This window comes from Molossus molossus, unplaced genomic scaffold (genome assembly GCF_014108415.1).
Source record: "Molossus molossus isolate mMolMol1 unplaced genomic scaffold, mMolMol1.p scaffold_m16_p_21, whole genome shotgun sequence".
NCBI lineage: Eukaryota > Metazoa > Chordata > Mammalia > Chiroptera > Molossidae > Molossus > Molossus molossus.
Window position 1 is genome coordinate 30,189,988 of NW_023425357.1, and position 21,667 is coordinate 30,211,654.

Genomic DNA, 21,667 nt, shown 5'->3' on the forward strand with positions numbered 1-21,667 from the left:
CAGTAAAGAGCAGAAAGCAATGCAATAAATAGATGGGGTGGGGGACAACTGACAAAATCAAAAGCTGGTCCTTTGAAAATAAACTAATAGAGCTCTGGCAAGAGTAATCAAAAATAAAAAGAAAAAAATGAAAGTAATATTAGAAACAAAAAATGGATATAATATAGAGATAGGAATAAAGATTGCCTTAAAATATATGTCTTATAAAACTGACACAAAAGAGCCCGGGCCAGTTTTGCTTAGCGGTTAGAGCCTCAGCCCTCAGACAAAGGGTCTCGGGTTAGATTCCAATCAAAGGCACATACCTGGGTTGCAGGTTTGATCCCCAGCTCTAGTCGGGGTCGTGTGGGAGACAACCAACCAATGTGTCTCTCTTACATTTCTCTCCTTTCTTCCCTCTAGATATCAATGGAAAAATATCCTTGAGTGAGGAGTAACAAAAAACTGACAAAACAGAAAACCTAAATAGACATATAACATTGAAGAACTTGAATCATTAGATAAAAAACCTACTTACATAAAAAAGTTCTGGGCCCAGATAGTTTTACAGGAAAATTTTTTACATGCCAAGTTCTACCAAGCATTCAAAGTACAGATATTTCTTTTGTCTCTGTTTCCTCCAGATTCACTCTCCTCTGCACCCTGTGCTCTACAAGGCTAACAAGTGTGGACATGGGTTCCTTGCCTCCTGAACTTCTTTTGGGTTTGGCCAAGGGAAGCACCAGCAGGAGATGAAGGACAAGATGACAGAGAGGTCAGGGTACTTATTAGCTGGCTATCTCTGTGCCTTGCCATGGAATAGCCATGGTTTCATTCTTCTATGTAAGTCCAAAGTTCTCTGGGATATTCCCCAGGGCTACAGTTCTCACCAGGTTTGATAATGGCTTCCTCCCTGAGCACTCCAGATCTAGACATGGTAACAGCTTCCCACCGTGGCCGGTGTCTGCGTGCTTCACGCATCCACTGTTTAGTTCCTTTAATCCTGCCACTCTTCAGTTAAGTTTGATTCAGTTACCCCTCTCAGTGTGCCATCTGTTTGCAGCCAGAACTCTAGTATGTCTTTATACAAACTCTTCCAAAAAACGAATAAAGAGATAGCACTGGCCAGGTTGCTCAGTTGGTTGGAGAAAGGTCCCGTACACCAAAAAGGCTGCAGGTTCAATCCCTAGTCGGGGAGCAAATGGAAGACAACGAAACGATATTTCTCTCACAGCAGTATCTCTCTCTCTCTGTGTCCCTCTTTCTTTCCAACCAATAAACATATACTTGGGTAAGGATTAAAAGAAAAAAAAAAAAAGAAAGAAAGAATGAACATATATTCCTAAACTACTTTTAAAGGCTACATGATCTTAATAACAAGACAATATGAAAATAAAATTATAAGTGAAATTTCATAACACATGCAGAAATCCCAGGTAGAATATTAACACAGTAAATCTAGCAATGTAAAAAGAATTTACATCACAACCCACTAGGGTTTATTTCAACAATATAAGGGCAGCTTAACATTACAAAGTCTATTAATATAATTCACTTCATTAACAAATGAAAGGAGAAAGACCATCTGAACAAATGCAAGGAAACATGTTGATAAAATAGCCACTCGTGGTACTTAATTTAACAAATTAAGAATAAAAGAGAGCAAAAAAATATCTACCAAAAACAAACACAACACTTCCAATGCAAGAAGCACTCCCTTTAATAGGAGGAAAACAAGGATGCCCATGATTATAGATTTACATAGAATTTTTTACTGAAGAAAAGTAGCCAGAATCCTCAAATAAGAGAAGTGACATATACGATTAGAAAAAAAAAGAAAAGCCATTATTTGCAAACATGATTCTCTTGGATTTTCTCTGTAGGTGTTTCTCATGAAAACTATCAGACCTATAGGGATCCAACAAGTCTGCTCAAGAAAACTCAACCAATTACTAAAAAAAAATTTTTAAGTTACTCTTTACAGTAATAACCAAAAACTATAAGGTATCTAGTGACAAACCTAACAAAAGGGATTCAAGATTTTGAAAAAATTATAAAGCTTTCCCCACACATTAAATACTAGAAGGGGCTATATTTACTATCACTTACTATCTGCTAGGTACTGTTTTGAGTGATGTAGATATGCTAATAAACTCATTTAATTCCTATAGTAGTCCCCTATGATATATATTATTATTATTACCCTCACTTTAGAGCGAAAGAAATTAAGGCACAAGTTTAAGTCACTTGTCCAAGATTTCAAAACTAAAAATCAGCAACACTGGGATTCAAATATAATTGCAGTCTGGCTCTGAGCCTGCAACCTTAACTACTACTCCACACCACCTCTCCTAAGAGTGGGGTGCCCCATTCCTGCCATGAAGGCACCTCTGGCTCAGCCAAGCCAAGCCAAGCCTCCATTTTCATGTCATGAACTCTCCAGCCTACAGCTGTGAGAAAACCCTTCAACTAAAGGGCAAGAAGCTCCTTTTTCAACAGATGGGGATCAGAGCACAAATGTTGGGAACAGGGAATTAGGACTAGACCTACTTTAGTCCACATAAGGATACAGGACAACTCTAATGACAGGAAATCTCAGTATTAGGCCTAACCTCTTCTTTAGCCACCACATCGATGTTAAGATCATGTGGTTTTCCCATTTCCAGGAACAGGTCAATGTAGAGTCTCCGACTTTAGAAGTTTCAGTTTTTAACACCTTAAGCTGCTTTGCAGTTAGACATTTTTTTTTTTAATCTTGGGAACCATCTTTTTTTTTTTTTTTTCCTTTATTGATTTTAGAGAGAGAGGATGTGAGAGGGAGAGAGAGAAACATCAATGAGAGAGAACATCAATTGGCTGCCTCCTGCATGCCCCCACTGGGGATCAGGCCCACAACCTGGGCATGTGCCCTGACCGGGAATCGAACTGGTGACCTCTTGGTGCATGGGTCAACGCTCAACCACTGAGCCACACCGGCCGGACCAGACTTAGGAATTTAATGGACATTCAACTCTATGTCTTTTTCTTTTTTTCTTATAAATATGTTTTTGTTTATTTTTTTAGAGAGGAAGGGAGAGATAAACATCGACATGAGAGAGAAACCTCAATTGGCCACCTCCTGCACGCCCCCTACCAGGGATTGAGCCTGAAACCCAGGCATGTGCCCCGACCAGGAATCGAACCGGGACCTCTCAGTCCATGGGATAATGCTCAATCGAACTGGGACCTCTCAGTCCATGGGACAAAGGACAGGCCAGACCTTTATATCTTTCTAATAACATTTAAGGATTCTGGGAGATGAATGTACAATATTTAATTAATTCATACAAATTTTGCAACTTTTCTGTAAGTCTAAAATTACTTTGAAGTTTTTAAAAACATAAAAAAGCCGTGGCCAGTTTGGCTCAGTGGTTAAGCGTCAACCTGCAGACCAGAGAGTCCCAGGTTCGGTTCCCGCTAGGGGCACATACCACAAAAATAAATAAATAAATAAATAAATAAAAATAAAAACATAAAAAAATTCCATTCTTGCCTGGCCGGTGTGACTCAGTGGTTCAGCATCAACCCATGCACCAAGAGGTCACTGGTTTGATTCCTGGTCAAGGCACATGCCCAGATTGTGGGCCTGATCCCCAGTCAATTGATGTTCTCTCTCACTAATGTTTCTACCTTTTTTTTTCTCCCCTCTTCTCTCTAAAATTAAAAAAAAAAATTTTGATTCTTATATCTATAAGTCTACTCCCATCAGGTTCAGGGGTAAACTCAATTTTAGAGCTAGCCAACTGATAAACTCAATGTAATTCCAATAAATATCCTAACAGGTTCTTCCCCAGAGAAGTTGACAAAGCTGTTTCTAAAATGTATCTGGAAGCATGCCCTAGCCAGTTTGGCTCAGTGATTAGAGCGTCAGTCTTCGGCCCGAAGGGTCACAGGTTCGATTCCCAGTCAAGGGAACATACCTGGGTTGCAGGTTCCATCTCAGACCCAGTTCAGGGAGCAGGGAGTGTGTAGGAGGCAACCAATCAATGTGTGTGTGTGTGTGTGTGTGTGTGTGTCTCCCCCTCCCTCCTTCCCTTCCACTCTATCTAAAAATCAATGAAAAAAGTATCCTTGGGTGAGGATTAACAAAGAAAGAAAAGAAAGGAAGGAAGGAAGGAAGGAAGGAAGGGAGGGAGGGAGGGAGGGAGGGAGAAGAAAGAAAATGTATCTGGAAGCAAAGTGTGCCCTAAACAGCTAACCAGTTTTTGTTGTTTTTATTGTTGTTGTCAATAATATAGAGAACTGTTTATTCTACTGTTTGCAATACAAAGACATAGGGAAATGTTATTGTTTGTACAATATAATAGGGAAAAAATTTAAAACTGCCCATTAGGGTCGGTTTGCCAGATGTCCTGTCATTAAGAATACCAGCTATAAACAGAGCAGTTCCCAGTACTTTGTATTTAATTTTGTTGATTCTATCTGGATTCCTTATTTGTCCCCTAGAAAGCCTCATTTAGACAACAGAGCTTTGAAAAAGAATAAATAACAAGATGAAAGGATTTGCCCTTCCACACAGCAAGACAAAACTACAGTAATTAAGAAAGTATTAGCACAAGGATAGACAAACTGACCAATGGAACAGAACAAAAAGCCCAGGAACAAATCCACGCCTGGAAGGAAACTTGATATACGATAGAGGTGGCTTGCAAATCACTAGGAAAAAGACCTTATTTACCATTCCTCACTTGTTGCTGTATTCATACAGAAAAAGGAAAATATATCCTATTTTACAATTTAATTCTATACGGATTAAGAACTTAAATATGAAAGGCAAAATTTAAAACTGTAGAATGAAATATAAGACTTTATCTTTATAACCTCAGGAAAAGAAAATCTTTAAAACACAAAATACACAAGCCATAAGAGAAAAACTGGAATATTCAATTACATTAAAATTGTTAAACATAAGAAATCACAAAGAGAGCAAAGAGTCCACAAACTGGGAGAAATAAATCTGCATTACATATGACAAGAATTATTATCCTGCCCTGGCCAGGCAGCTGTTGGTTAAAGCGTCATCCCCATACGCCAAAGTTGCAGGTTCCATCCCTGGTCAGGGCACATACAAGCAATCATGAATGCATAAATAAATGGAACAACAAATTGATGTTTCTCTCTCTCTCTCTCAAATCAACTAAAATTTTTAATCAATTAAAAAAAAAGAATTTTCCCGAAACAAAGCAAAAACATAAATTCATATAAACTATTAAGAAAAAGGATGAACCATCCAATGTAAACATGGGTAAAAAACATAAACCAGTATTTCAAAGAAGAAATATGATTAAATATACATTAATGTATTAATTTATGCAAATATGTATCACTAAATATATAAATAACATCTCAATGATAATACTATTTCTTTCTTTTTTTAAAATATATTTTAATTGACTTTTTTAGGTAGAGAGGAAGGGAGAGGAGAGATAGAAACATCAATGAGAAAAACACTGATCGGCTGCCTCCTGCATACACCATACAGGGGATTGAACCTTAAACCTGGGCACGCACCCTGACTGAGAATTTAACTGGTGACCTCTTGGTGCATGGGCCGACGCTCAATCCACTGAGCAACATGGGCCAGGCGATATACCATTTCACACCCACCAGAGCTTGACAAAAATTAACCTATGATAATACTTTGGCAAAGTTTTGGCAAAGACATGAAACAACTGAAAATATGCTATTTGGGGAGTGTAAATTGGTACAAACACATTGGAGATCTACAGGGCAATATTTAATTAAGAGTTGAAGCTATAGCCCTGGCCGGTTTGGCTCAGCGGTTAGTGTCGGCCTGAGGTCCAGAGAGACCTGGGTTCGGTTCCCGCTAAGGGCGCATACCTCAGTTGCAGTTTGTCCCCGGCCCTGGTTGGTCATATGGGTGTCAGCCACTATATATGTCCCTTTCACGTCGATGTTTCTCTCTCTCTCTCTTCCTCTCTCTCCCTCCTACTCTATCTGAACAAAAAGTGGAAAAATGTCCTCGGGTGAGGATTAAAAAATAAAGAGTTGAAGCTATATATACCCTATGACCCAGCTATTTCCTAACCAAGGACATACCCTAGAAATTCTCTCATTCAAGTGTATAAGGAATAGAAAAACATTCTCAAACCAAATGAAAATCACTGTAATATCCATTGACAGGACAACAGATCCATAAATGGTGATATTGTGATTTATTCATATAATATAAAGTACAGCAGTGAACTTCCGGTCAAGATGGCGGCGTAGGTAAACGCAGTTCTCCCACAACCACATCAAAGTTACAACTAAACTACAGAACAACCATCATTCAAAACTGCCTGAAATCAAGCTGAATGGAAGTCCTACAACTACCGAATTAAAGAAGCAGCCACATCGAGACTGGTAGGAGGGTTGGAGGCGACGGGCTGGTCCCACAGCCACGTGTGGCGGATAAAAATCAGGAGGAGCCCTGGCCAGTTTGGCTCAGCGGTTAGAGCATCAACCTGCGGTCGAGAGAGACCCGGGTTCGGTTCCTGCTAAGGGCACGCACATCGGTTGCAGTTTGTCCCCGGCCCTGTTTGGGTCATGCGGGTGGCAGCCACTCGATGTGTCCCTTTCACATCGATGTTTCTCTCTCTCTCCCTCCTACTCTATCTGAACAAAATATCGAAAAAAATGTCCTTAGGTGAAGATTAAAAACAAAACAAAACAAAAAAATCAGGAGGATACCTTGTCTGGCAAGGTCCTCCCTGACTGAAGGGTCCCCATCCCACCCCAGGCACCCCGCTCAGGGTTGCAGTGCCAGGAAGAGAAGTCCCTATAACTTCAGGCTGCAAGAACTAGTGGGAACTGAGGCTCAGGGAGGCTGAGGTGGCTGGAGCCCCAGGAAGCTCCTCTTAAAGGGCCTGCGCACGGACTTATCGGACTCACTCCACCTAAGCATGGAGGGGAGGCAGCTCAAGGGGCACCAGAGACATACAGGGAAGAACTGAGCTGTTTGGCCCTGGAGCGAGGGCTGAAGAGGGGGCTTTCTCTGGCACAGACGTGCTGTCAGAGGCCTTTGTTCCTTTGGTGAGCTCTTCCCTGGGGCGGCAGACAGCTGCCATATCTGGGACTCCAGCAACCTGGCTCACACTGGTTGCCCTGCCCTGGTGATTCCCTGAGGCCCCGCCCCACCCAACTTTCAGGCCCACCCAAGCTGTTGCCAGTTGCTTAACCATAAAATTGGCCTATCTTGGATCCTGCTTCAGGTTTTCTTAAATTCTTTCAAATAAGCAGCATCTGGTCTCAGATAGCCCCATACCTCTCGTTAGGTAATACACAGAAACAAACACAGAGAGGCAACCAAAATGAGGAGACAAAGAAACAGGTCCCTAATGAAAGAACAGAACAAAACCCCAGGAAAAGAACTAAGCAAAATGGAGATAAGCAACCTAACAGACACTGAGTTCAAAATACTGCTTATAAGGATGCTCAATAAACTTAGTGAGAACCTCAGCGAACTTAGTGAGGGCCTCAAGAGCATAAAAAAGGACCAGTCAGAAATGAAGGATGCAGCCCTGGCTGGTTTGGCTCAGCAGTTAGAGCGTCAGCCTGCGGTCCACAGAGACCCGGGTTCGGTTCCCGCTAAGGGCATGTACCTTGGCTGCAGTTTGTCCCCGGCCCTGGTTGGGTCGTGTGGGTGGCGGCCACTCGATGTGTCCCTTTCACATCGATGTTTCTCTCTCTTCCTCTCTCTCCTTCCTGCTCTGAGTAAAAAATGGAAAAATGTCGTCAGGTGAGGGAAAAATTAAAAATAAAAAAATAAAAAAGAAAGAAATGAAGGATGCACAGTCAGAAATGAAGGAGGCACTAACTGAAATAAAGAATAATTTACATAGAATCAATAGTAGAGTAGGTAAAGCCAAGAGCAAACCATCAATTTGAATTATAATGAAGCAAAATACACCCAATCAGAACAGCAAAGAGAAAAAAGAATCCAAAAATATGAGGATCGTGTAAGGAGCCTCTGGGACAACTTCAAGTGTGCCAACATTCGCATCTTGGGGGTGTCAGAAGGAGAAGAGAGAGAACAAAAAATCGAAAACCTATTTGAAACAATAATGGCAGAAAATGTCCCTAACTTGGTGAAGGAAACAGACATACAAGTCCAGGAAGCACCGAGAGTCCCAAACAAGATGAACCCCAAGAGGCCCACACCAAGACACATACATCATCATCAAAGTGCAAAAGGTTCAAGACAAAGAGAGAATCTTAAAAGCAGCAAGAGAAAAGCAGTTAGTTACCTACAAGGAAGTTCTCATAAGATTGTCAGCTGATTTCTCAAAGAAACTTTGCAGGCCAGAAGGGAGTGGTAAGAAATATTCAGAGTGATGAAAAGCAAAGACCTACAACCAAAGTTACTCTATCCTGCAAAGCTGTCATTTAAAATCGATGGACAGATAAAGAGTTTCCAGACAAGAAAAAGTTAAAGGAGTTCATCACCACCAAACTGTTATTATATGAAATGTTGAAGGGTCTTTTTGAAGAAAAAGATAAAATATATGAACAAACCAAATGGTAATGAATACATATCTATCGACAATTGAATGTACAAACAAAATGAACAGGCAGAACAGAAACAATCTCATAGATACAGAGAACATTTTGTTGGTTGCCAGATGGGAGGGGGGGTTGGGGGAATGTTCGTAAAAGGTGAAGGGATTAAGAAGTACAAATTGGCCCTGGCCAGTTTGGCTCAGCAGTTGGAGCGTTGGCCTGTGGTCCGGAGAGACCCGGGTTCGGTTCCCACTAAGGACATGTACCTCGGTTGCAGTTTGTTCTCAGCCCAGGTTGGGTCGTGCGGGTGGCAGCCACTCGATGTGTCCCTTTCACGTAGATGTTTCTCTCTCTCTCTCTCTCCCCCTTCCTCCCTCCCTCCCACTCTATCTGAACAAAATATGGAAAAGTGTCCTCGGGTGAGGATTAAAAAAAAAAAAGAAGTATAAATTGGTTGCTAGACTGACAAACCTCAAAGGGAAGGGTGTTGGGGGGATGGGAAGAAATAAACCAAAGAACTTATATGCATAACCAATGGACACAGACAATAGTGTGGGAAAAGGCAGGAGTGGGGTGGGAATGGGGAGGGGGGATTAATGGGGGGCAAATGAGAAACATCTGTAATACATTCAACAATGAAGATAAAATAAAAACAAAACAAAAAAAAAGTACAGCAGTGAATGCCCTGGCCAGTTTGGCTCAACGGTTGGAGCACTGGCATGCAGACCAGAGTCCTGGGTTCGGTTCCCGCTAGGGGCATGTACCAAAAAAAAAAAAAAAGTACAGCAGTGAAAATTAATGTGGTAGAACAGTAAGTACTACATTGGGTTTATAGGTCTCAAATCCCTTTTGAGGAATATACATACAAGGATATGAAAGGATAGAATTTACATAAATTAAATGAATACTGTTTTGGCTTTTCCCGAAAGCGGCCAGAGGTGACCTCTGAAAATGGTTCGCTATTCACTTGACCCAAAAAACCCCACAAAATCATGCAAGTCAAGACGTTCAAATCTTCTTGTTCACTTTAAGAACACTCAGGAAACTGCCCATGCCATCAAAGGTATGCATATTCGAAAAGCCACCAAGTATCTGAAGGATGTCACTTTATAGAAGCAATGTGTGCCTTTCCGTCGTTACAATGGTGGAGTTGATAGGTGTGCCCAGGTGAAACAGTGGGGCTGGAAAACAGGGTCGGTGGCCAAAAAGAGTGCTGAGTTTTTGCTGCACATGCTTAAAAAAGCAGAGAGCAATGCTGAACTTAAGGGTTTACATGTAGATTCTCTGGTTATTGAGCACATCCAGGTAAACAAAGCTCCCAAGATACGTGGTAGAATTTACAGAGCTCATGGGCGGATTAACCCATACATGAGCTCTCCCTGCCACATTGAAATGATCCTCACTAAGAAAGAGCAGATTGTTCCTAAACCAGAAGAGGAGGTTGCATAGAAAAAAAAGATATCCCAGAAGAAACTGAAGAAACAAAAACTTAAGGCCTGGGAGTAAATTCAGCATAAAATAAAGACTAATAAAAGTAAAAGCAGAAAAAAAAAATGAATACTGTTTTGGACAGTAACCTGCAGTAAAAGTATGAACATATACAGTATGATAAATAGGAGAGTCAGGGCAGCGGTTACTTTTGGGAAGAGAAGGAGAAAAATGACAATTGGAGAAGGTACATATAATCACATCTGTAATATTTTATTTATTAATCTGGTCAGTGGGTAAAGTGCATTATCTCTTTTGAATGTCTGAAATAGCTAGCTCATTTTTTTAAAAGATTCCAAGAGACCAGAGCTCCTATTCAGAGTCACATCACTATTTGATTTCCTGAAATGTGCAAGTTGAAACCAAATTTGAAATAGCACAAATCCCTGTGACTTTCCCATTTTGCCATCATAGCATTGAAACTTTAGAGTTCAACTCATAAAAGTGAATGGACAGGAAAAGGAAGGGTCAGGCTCCAGCCTGGATCCCATGACAGGGCGTACGTACCCTGAGGCCCCTCATGGAAAAGAGAGTCAGGGAAATAATTCCTGCTCTTTTATAAAAGTGATAATCACTTTTTCCTTAAGTGTTTTGAACTCCTTAAGCAAGACACTTTATAATTATACCATCAGTTTAAATGTTGAGCCTCTACTATGTAACCTAAGAAAATTAGTCCTCTCAGAACAATGGTTCCTATTGCTTTTTCCTTGTTCGAAAGAGTTGGTTAAAGTCATCTTTGAAGGATGTCTGTATAGTCCTAAAGGCCTCATACCTCAAGGCCCAGAACCCCATTCCCAGTTCTGTGCTTGTGCTCTTCTCTCATTAGTTATTGCTGGCTCTTAGGCATCAAACACCAACTTCCTGTTCCCCTTTATTGAACTCTGGAGACTTGGAACTGATAAGAGGCTTTGAAGAAAAGTACAAAGCCAGGAAAAGACAGAGTGGAGACAGCTATGACTTTCCCAAGGAAAGCAAATCTTAACACAGATGTATAACCTTCAGACTTTCCTCTGCAGCTTACACAAGACAGTGGTTCAGACATGAGGAGGGAAGAAATGTAAGTCACTGAGGTTGGCAACAGTCAAATCTCAGGTTTGGGTGGGCAGAGAGGTTGAGGACAGGCATTTTAGATGTTGATATCATAATCCTGGCTTGTTCTAAACCCTTAATATCTTCAGAATTTCCTTTTCACCATCCTATAAAGAGACTGACTGGGTGATGCTCATTTTGGGCGTCATTCTAAGTGCTTTATTAGACCTCAAATCTTAAGAGCCCAGATGACCTTGAATGAATCCTCTCTTTGTAAAGAAGTCCCATGGCCAGTACCAAGCACCAGGCCACTACTTCACCATATGGTAAAAGAAGGCACACTCATGACTTAAATTCTCATCATCAGGTCCACAGCCATCCCTTAATCCAGAAATATGATGCTTTTCCTGAAAATAGCCTCAGGCCCTCTGACCCAAGGCCTCAGTCTCATGATCCTATTATACTACAATGGTATAGTTTGATTGTTAAGACTCCAATCTCATTGGTCATGCTATGGTGACAATTTACTGAGCACAGGCCTCCCCATTCTATTCTGCTGCCCTGTACTTTGAATTCAGGGCTCCTAGTCAGCATGGAAAACACCAGAGTTTTGATATGGCAGCCTCTGGTATGTTCCACAGAGAGACTTATCATCCACAACCTACTCAAATCCCTCCCCCAACAGCTACCAAAAATTCCCCTGGTGAGAAATGCTATTATGAGAGAAGTGCCTGCTTTGTGATTCACACTGTTTCATTAAAAAGATTTTTTTTTCCAAACAGATTTTCAGTAGAAGAATCCAAAGGTTCTCCAAAGCCACAGCAAACACAGAACAGCTCATAATACTATTTCTCAAAGGTCTGCTTCTTCATAACCGAAGTCCCTATATCTCAAAATATTAGAGATGCTTACTTAGATTTCACTATCCTTTTATGTTGCACTTGGCCTCTGAGCTGAGAGAGGAGGTAGGAAATAGATCAATTAAATACAGCCAACATGGCCCTGGCTGGTATGGCTCAGCGGTAAGAGCATCACCTGTGGACCAAAAAGTCCTGGGTTCGATTCCGGCCAAGGGCACGTGCCTCAGTTGTGGTTCATCCCTTGCCCTGGTTGGGGTTGTGCGGGTGGCAACCAATCTATATGTCTCTCTCACATCAATGTTTCTCTATCTCTCTTCTTCCCTCTCTCCCTCCAGCTCTGTCTGAAGATTAATGTGAAAATATCCTCTGGTGAGGATTAAAAAAAAAATTAAATAAGTAAGTAAATAAATACAGCCAACATGGTTGTGTTTGTCATAAATTAAGATGGAAGGCAGCTAGTGTGCAAACCAGCCCTCACCAAAGATCTTAAGACTTCCCTTCATTCTTAAGTGTAACTGGCTGAAATGGTATGACTGGTTCAGCCATATCTCTGATCAGGACTAAGGAAATCTAATAACATGTGGTATACATGGGTATTTGATGATGCTCATTACAGTAGTGCGCAGTGTTATAAAAAAGTTTCTTTAGCCCTGGCCGGTTTGGCTCAGTGGTTAGAGCATCGGCCCATGGACCAGAGAGTCCCAGGTTCGGTTCCTGCTAAGGGCACGTACCTCGGTTGCAGTTTGTCCCTGCCCCGGCTGGAGTTGTGTGGGTGGCAACCACTCGATGTGTGTCTCTCTCTCTTCCTCCCTTTCTCCCTCCCGCTCTATCTGAAAATAAAAAAAGCAAAAAAAAAGTTTCTTTGGCCTTGGGTGGAGTGGCTCAGTTGGTTGAGTGTCATCCTGTGTACCAGTTCAATTCCTAGCCAGGGCACATACCTGAGTTTCAGGTTTGGTCTCCTGTTGGGGCGCATTTGGAAGGCAACCAATCGATGGTTCTCTCTCACATTAATGTTTCTCTCTCTTTCCCTTCCTCTCTCTAAACATGTCCTCAGGTGAGGACTAAAAAATAACATTTCTTTGAAAAACTTATTTAGGATTAAAAAATAAAGTTCCTTTGAAAAGCTGTTATTATACCTTAGAGGGCATTAAAAGCATAAATGATCTAAAGAGAACAGAACAAGATTAAATAGAAGAGAATAAAATTACAGAAAGCTAATTTGTATTATGGTAGACCAAGTACTTGATTGGTTTAGGCTGGACTCCTCTCTGATCTTTTTAGGATTCCCAAAATACTTGGGCCAGGCAGGTCTTAGGATAAAAGAATCTTAATAGCTCTCCCTAAGGAAAAAACATATTCTCAGTGTGGGGGGAGGGAGGGATGGAAACAAATAAAAAGATCTCAAAGAGCTGAGAAATGTGGGCAAAATGACCAAGCTGGCTGGGGTCTATGATCTTGGGTTCTCCTCCTATATCTGTCCAAGATAATCTGGGTGACTCCAGATCTAAGTTTCTCCTACCTGCTAACAAATCAACTTTGACCTTAAAAGATACTGTACAGCCCAGCTAGTGTGGCTCAGTGGTTGAGCAGTGACCCATGCACCAAGAGGTCACCAGCTTGATTCCTGGTCAGGGCACATGCCCAGGTTGTGGGCCTGATCCTCAGTGGGGGGCATGCAGAAGGTGGCCAACTGATGTTCTCTCTAATGGATGTTTCCATCTCTCTCCTTCTCCCTTCCTCTCTCTCTAAAAATCAATAAAGAAAAAAATAATAAAAAAGATACTGTACAGTAGTACAGAGGTGACTGATTTCAGCCTATGTGATGGCTTATTTAACTATATTTTTTTGAGGGCCAAAGGTACTACCAACAAGAAACTTGGATTCATATTATAACAAGTTTAATTCTCTAAGATCAAGATGACAGTATGTTCCTAAAAGTAAGGTGAGGTTTCTCTAAAAATTATCCTTCAGTATCACCTTATAGCTGAAGTCTGCATAAAGATTCTAGGCATGGGACATTCTTTTAAATTCTTTAGTTTGAACAAAAAATACTCAACTATAACACAGATTTAATAATTTTTCCAGGAGGAATGACATTTCAGTTACTAGTATTGGCTATCATAAACAAGGCTTTAAAAATTACGTAAGACAGCACTAAAATGTCAATGTTGTGGAGCTCAGAGACATACGCTTAGTAGACCAAGGAGGAAAACTGTTCCTCATATTTCCTTATGGGTTTTTGTGAATTGGGATAAATTTTAGAGACAGAAGTGGTGGATTATGCTTCTAGAAAGCAGTGTTCAATGACCAGGAAGAAAAGTGGCTCTAGGGATAAAAAAGATCCTGAAGTCAAAGATACACATGAAGAGCCCTGGCCAGTTTGGCTCAGCAGTTAGTGTCGGCCTGCGGACCAGAGAGGCCTGGGTTTGGTTCCTGCTAAGGGCACATACCTGGGTTGCAGTTTGTCCCCGGCCCCGATTGGGGTCGTGTGGGTGGCAGCCACTCAATGTGAGAGAGACACATCGATGTTTCTCTCTCTCTTCCTCCCTCTCTCCCTCCCATTCTATCTGAAGATAAAAGAAAAAAAAATACACATGAAAAAATATATATATACACATGGAGGGTTTGAAAAGTTTTTCTTTTGATACTCTCATTGAGAAGGTGGAGGACCACCTGTATTGGGACATATGAGGAACTCCTTAGTAGGCACTACTCTGGAACCACAAAGAAAAGATCACCTGCCCCAGCTCAGAACTAGGGTTTAGGAAAGAATGAAGAGTATGTAGAGAGGAAATATTATCCATGTAGCAGCCTCATGAACAAAACCCTGAATTTGTTTGTTTATTCAACTGAGGCACTGAAGAAGGTAAAATCTTCCATAAGCTGCAATATTCACACTCTCCCTTAAGGAGTGAGAAAGCAAAGATTCTTAGGAATGTGGACCTGAAAGGGAAGGGGTTCTTCAACTGAGGCACTGAAGAAGGTAAAATCTTCCATAAGCTGTAATATTCACACTCTCCCTTAAGGAGTGAGAAAGCAAAGATTCTTAGGAATGTGGACCTGAAAGGGGTTCTAAGGGAACGTCACCTCACAGGGTGAGCTGACATAAATTCCTAACATGGTGAGTGGTCAGGCTCCAGGCACATAACATCTTCAGTAAAAAGGCTAATCTTTGCCTTAAGCAAGCTCTGTCCATTGTTTCCAAACATCTAGGTTAACACACCTTTGAAATGCCTCTTTTCAGACTCCTCCTAAAGCCACCCTCCAGAGACCACATCTGAACTATCCTGTTATCTGACACCCACCCACCTTGCTTTCTTCTACCTTCAGGTAATCTTCCTTAAAGTCCCCTCAATCCCAAATGCCTAAAAGCTGCAAACTGTTTTTTTTCCTTAGAATTATTTATCTCAGTCTTTGAGATGTTGCTTCCAGGTGTATCTTCTGTTTGGCTCAAGTAAATTTTATAAAAATTCTCTACTGGTTTGGACGTTCTTACCTCAACAGAAAGAACAAAATAATGTTTATCGCCCTTCTGATAAATATATATCTCTAGCACCTAGCAGAGGTCCTAGAATACTGGAGGCACTCAATAAATACCAGTTGAATAAATGAATGTCTTAGCTCAACAGATCTCCACACACATACACAACAAGTCTCATACTTTTGGATCAGTAAGAGAAATGGAAAGAGGTATTTTGTCCATTTAAAGTCTGGATTCATCCTAAGAGCTGAGGATACATAAAAGAGGGTATAACTCAGTAAGCTCTTCTGTAGCACAAGTAGCTAAAGGCAGCAGCTGTGCCTTAAAAGAAAAATCAGGGGGAAGACAAGCACAGAAGGAAAGGGGACATTGCCACAATTAACTTCTGTTTGGAGCAACTTCAATTCTCAGGACCAAGGCAGATTGGCTTAAGCCTATCTGCAGGAGAAAAATGCTTAGTTCCATGTAAAAGAAAACCATCAAATAATGAACACAGCTCTTGCCAGGTGAATCTACCCTTGGGAAACAAATGAAAAGATTTGTACGGATACTGCTTAGGAAAGATCTGCCTGGTTTAGCAATACTGAAAATAATGCTAGAATGCACCCAAAATCAAAAGTTCTTTCTCTGTGTGGGGAGAGAAAAGCTATATCCATGGTAGAGTTGAGGTCTTACATTTTCAGAATCATTTGCAAATTCAGATTCTTGGGTCTCTCCTTAGCTCTAAGGAATTCTGGGAGTGAGGTCCAGTCATCTGCATGGTCAACGAGCCCCCTGGAGAATATTGGGCAGAATCAAGTTTGAAACCTTTTGAGCCATTTTCAGAAAAGGATTCTTGTTTGTACCTGCCTCCTTATTATAGAATATTACAAATTCTTACCATGCCTCCTTTAACTTGGTATTTACAGGGACCCAGTGAATTCCCCCTTCCTCTTTATTCCCAACAGATAAAGGTGGTACTCTCAATTCTAACAACTCTGGGGAGATCTCAAGATAAACAGTCTCATCAGTCTAGAAACTACCTCAGCTGCTGCTTTAAGATTAAACTTGGTTCTTTATTTACTTCATGCTGAAGGACTGGTCTTCAGGTTATTCATTTATACCCACAACTCACTCCTTATCAATATCAGGAAATCAACCACTGGATTCCAGAATAAACCTGTGTGCTGTCGAAAACATAAAATTCAGAAGTTAAAACTGTTAGATCACCTGGCCGGGCAACTCAGTTGGTTGGAGCATTATCCCATATACCAAAAGGTTGTAGGTTCAATTCCCAGTCAGAGCACATAACTAGGGTGTGGGTTCAATCCCCGTTCAGGGGCAACTGATCGATGTTTCTGTTTCTCTTCCCCCCTCCCTCTTCTTCCTCTCACTCTAAAATCAATAAAAACATATCCTTGGGTAAAGGATAAAATACAAAACAAATGCTGGATCTGTGAAGTTCTTTCTCCTACTTAAGCCTATACCCGCAGTAATCGCTAGGAACCATTTGATTTAGACTAGACCATGACAAAACTTGGAAAAGAAACATGGAAATTTACACTCATCCATCATTCTAAAGACTGGGATTAGGATTTAGGTTTTGAGTTAACTTCAACATTCTAGTATCACAACTTTAGAGACCCACTGTCATTAAAACACCCCTACTTAAGGCTCAGTAGGAACAGGACCCACTTAAAAGTTACCACCACTTCCCTATGAAGTTTTTTCCAATTTTGAAACTGTCACCAAAAAATTTAGTTTTAGAATTGGGCTTACTAAAATGTTAGTGCCCAATAAGCTTGGGTTGACTCTCACATTCGTAAAACACAAAGCATGTTCCTTCTCCTAAAAGGATTTACAGTAGCATTTCTTTGGTTAAGAGTGGTCTGGCTCAGAGTATTCCTTGTGACACATTTGGGGTGTCTTTGTTTAGCAGTAAAATGTACCTATCCCATAAAGCAAACACTTTAAGAGTAAAACCTCTGTTTCTTGCAACATCTTTCAAATCTAATAAGAGTTAACTGTGACCTTCAAGAAATTATCTTCTTCTCAAGGGAACTTCTTTTGTTTTATAGAAAATAAGCCCTCATGCCCTGGCTGGTTTGCCTTAGTGGTTAAAGCGTGGGCCAGGGGGTGGAAGAGTCGTGCGTTTGATTCCAGTCAATGACACATACCTCCATTAGAGTTGAATCCTCAGCCCTGGTTGGGGTCATGCTAGAGACAACCAGTCTTCATGTCTCTCTTACATGATGTTTTTCTCTCTCTCTCTCTCCCCCTCCCTCCCTATCTGAAAAAAAAATCAATGGAAAAATATCCTTGGGTGAGGATTAAAAAAAAAAGAAAGAAAGAAAAGAAGCCCTCATGCCCTGGCTGGTGTGGCTCAGTTGGTGGGAGCATCTTCCCATACACCAAAAGTTATCAGGTTCAACTCCTGGTCAGGACACATATCCAGATTGCAGGTTGGATCCCAGGTCGGGACAGGAGCAGGAGGCAGACCATCAAAGTTTTTCTCTCACATTGAGGTTTCTCTTTCTCTCTCCCTTCCTCTCTAAAGGTCAATTTAAGTAACAAAAATAAATTAATAAAAATTGCAAAAAAATTTTTTCAAATGTCAATGGACCAAGAAACAAACCAAAAAAAAGACCAATTTAAAGAAAGAAAAGAAGCCCTCATGGTTAACAGAGAACTGAAAACTGCTTTAAAAAAGTCTTCATTAAGAATAGAGCTTTTGGCCCAGTTGGTGTGGCTCAGTGGTTGAGTATAGACCCACGCACCAAGAGGTCACTGGTTTGATTCCTGGTCAGGGCACATGCCCAGGTTGTGGGCCAAATCTCCAGTGGGGGGTATGTAGGAGGCGGCCAATTGATGTTCTCTCTCATTCATGTTTCTATCTCTCTCTCCCTCTCCCTTCCTCTCTCTCTAAAATCAATAAAAAATAAATAAATAAAAAAAGAATAGAACGTGTGCAGGGCAGGGGACCAAACACTCTCTTTAGAGACCACAGAATGTTTTTCCTTCTCTGGAAACCATGCAAAGAACCATTACCTCTAGCACACCTATGGTGAGGGGGGAAAAGGCTTTCTGGTCCACTCCAATGGAGTTTACACCTCTTCCTAATTTAAGAATAGAGAAAATTAAATCACTTGAGAATCCTAGAGTGGCAGCAAAGTACAACCCATGAGATATCCTGCTAGCCTGTTTATTTTATTTATTTATTTATTTATTTATTTATTTAATCCTCACCTGAGGACATTTTTCCATTTTTTTTGTTCAGATAGAGTGGGAGGGAGAAAGAGAGAGAGAGAAACATCGATGTGAAAGGGACACATCGAGTGGCCGCCACCCACACGACCCAACCAGGGCTGGGGACAAACTGCAACCGAGGTACGTACCCTTAGCAGGAACCGAACCCAGGTCTCTCTGGACCACAGGCCAACGCTCTAACTGCTGAGCCAAACCGGCCAGGGCCTGCTAGCCTGTTTAAAGACTTATGAAAAGTCACGTTCTATCAGTCCCAGTTGGTGGCTTGGTGACGACAGTGAATCTCTTTTTTTTTTACGTTTTTATTGATTTTTTTTTTTTTTTTTTTTAGAGAGCAAGGAAGGGAGAGAGAAATAGAAATATCGATGTGAGAGAGAAACATTGATCATCTGCCTCCTGCATGCCCCTCACTGGGGATCGAGCCCAAAACCCAAGGATGTGACTTAACTGGGAATTGAACAAGGACCTCTCAGTCCATGGGACAATACTCAATCCACGGAGCCACACTGGCCGGGCTAGATTTTTCTGAATATGCTTGTGTATACATACATATGACTAACAAGTTCAAGTGAAACCCTCAGTGACCAGCCATTTTAGAGTAGGACCCAGAAAACAGGCAACCTCTTCCTTCCAACATGGTGGATCCTCTATGTTTCCCACCCCCACGTCTAGAAATCCATATTCTGAGACAAACAGGATACTATTAGGAGTTAAACACCTTTTGGCAAAACTTAATTTTAACGTGGAAAGGAATGGACTCTATAACTCCCATCCTCTATAAAGCGGTTCTTCTGGATGGCATTCATTATTGTGAACAGACCAACAATGCAGGTCAGACTTCAGCAGATAGCACTAGCTTCCATTTTGGGGAAACAGTTCACACAGTTCTAAATCTCAATGCCTAGCAAATTCTGAAATGAAAGAAGGCAGAGAACTATAGGAGAAATGTCCCTACAGGAACACCACTTTTCATTTGTTTGTTATTTGGCTTTTCTAAACACTATCTCAGGAGACCCAACAAGGTAAGCAGGATAGATATTATCCCCATCTTACAGGTGAAGAAATGGTGACTCTGAGGCTAAATGACTCACTTGCCAAAGGCCACAAGTAGGCAGTTAATGAACACCCCAGTCATGAGATGAACATAGTCCTGTGACTCACAGGCCAGTGTAATTTCTAGGACCCTGTTAGCTTCCTTATGTTTTAGGATGAGAGGCAGTAGAGTGTAATGATTAAGAGCCCAGGTCCGACTCTGGCAAGACCCACATTCCAATCCCAGCTCCACCACCTATTTGCTATCTGAACTGTGTAGGTTCCTTAACCTCAGTTTCCTCATCTGTAAAATAGGAATAAAAAGTCTTAACTCATGAGTTGTAGTGATGATTAAATGAGATGATGGACACAAGGCACACTCAACAAATATTTGTGCCAAGCATAAACAGTACAAGAGTTACAATAGTGATCAAGAGGCACAGTTCTGTCATGGAGCTTAAAAGTTAGTCAAACTCAACAGAAAAAGTAAACAGATAAATAAAATACTTATAAAGTTTAAATGTTATTAAGGTAACAGATGAGTGAGTGGAGAGATTAATAGAAAGGAACCAATTTTTAAGAGTGGTCTCTGAAGAGAAATTTAAGTTGAAACCTAAGGGAACATAAAAGAGCTATCCATGTACAGAATGAAAGGGAAAGCATTCCAGGCATACAGAACAGGGTATGTGAGAGTCACAACCCAAGGAAGTGTAGGAACCAAGAGAAGACAAATATGAGTACTGTGAATCCTCACAGAATTTGGGAAACAACCTTACAAGGCTGCCTGCAGAGAATTACGCATCTATTTTTAAAATAACAAAAATGAGCCTGGCCAGTGTGGCTCAGTAGACTCAGTGTCATCCCATGGACTGAGAGGTCCCAGTTCAATTCCCGGGAGGGCACATGCCCAGGTTGCAGGCTCCATCCCCGGTGTGGGGTGTGCAGGAGGCAGTAGATCAATGTTTCTCTCTCACATCGATGTTTCTATCTCTCTCTCTAAAAGATCAATAAAAACATATTTAAAACAACAAAGATGAGGTTCAAGAGAGGAAATGTGTCTCATCCAAGGTCACAGCTACTCAGAGGAGCTGGAACCACAGGATTCTACCTCCTGATACATCTGCTTACTCCTTTCGAAGAAGCCTCCTGCTTAATGAACTCCCCCACTTACTTCACTGACAACTATTTTCTGTGCCCAAGAAGGGTTCCAAAGCACCATGAAAACACAAGCAAGAGGATCACAACAACTTCCAGGCATCTAGTCAACTGTGCACCGAAATCCTTACCCTTATGCTTTTAAGACACAAGAGCAAAAACTGCTCGGATCTTACTCAAAGGCTCCAAAATAGAAATGAGTTTCTCTTCTTGTAACAATGAACAAGAGACGAAAAGGGATGTCCTGGAAGGAAGATCCCTTGACCTGTTCCAGAAAGGGAGATAGAACCAACACTGTAGAAAAGTGGAAATACAAAGGTTCATCTCAAATAAACTGCACAGAAAAAACTATTTACTTTATTTAAATAAAAGAACAGGGTTTTTTTTTTTTTTTAGAGAGAGAGAGACATCAATGTGAGAGAGAGACATCAATCCATGCCCCCCACTGGGAACTGAGCCTGCAACCAGGTATGTGCCCTGACCAGGAACTGAACCGGGACAGTCTCAGTCCACGGGACAACACTGAGCCACACTGGCCGGGCAAGAAGGAGTTCTTAAAGCAGTGGTTCTCAATCCGTAACCCCCCATGCCCCTACCCTACCAAGTGCATTTGGAAATTCCTAGGGGCATTTAGTGGGTAGGGCCAGGTATGTTCAATGTCTTGAAGAATGACAAAATGGTCCTATAAAGAAAGTTATTACCCAAAATGTTAACAGTAACCCCCAACACAGGCTTAACATTAATTCCTTAAGAAATTAACATGTTCCACCTTTTCCTGTATTCCCATGGTTCAGTGGCTCTTCCTACCCTGACCACAACTGAATGAAAAAAATAATTAAACTAAGATTTCACAGCTAAG

General features: G+C 41.2%; 1 protein-coding gene and 1 pseudogene across 4 annotated transcripts in view; one reads left to right on the forward strand and one right to left on the reverse strand.

The window, feature by feature from the left end:
- Positions 1–21,667, reverse strand: part of ZNRF1 (zinc and ring finger 1) — a 115,290-nt gene that overhangs the window by 91,066 nt on the left and 2,557 nt on the right. The window lies entirely within an intron of this gene.
- Positions 9,440–10,026, forward strand: LOC118639265 (annotated as a pseudogene).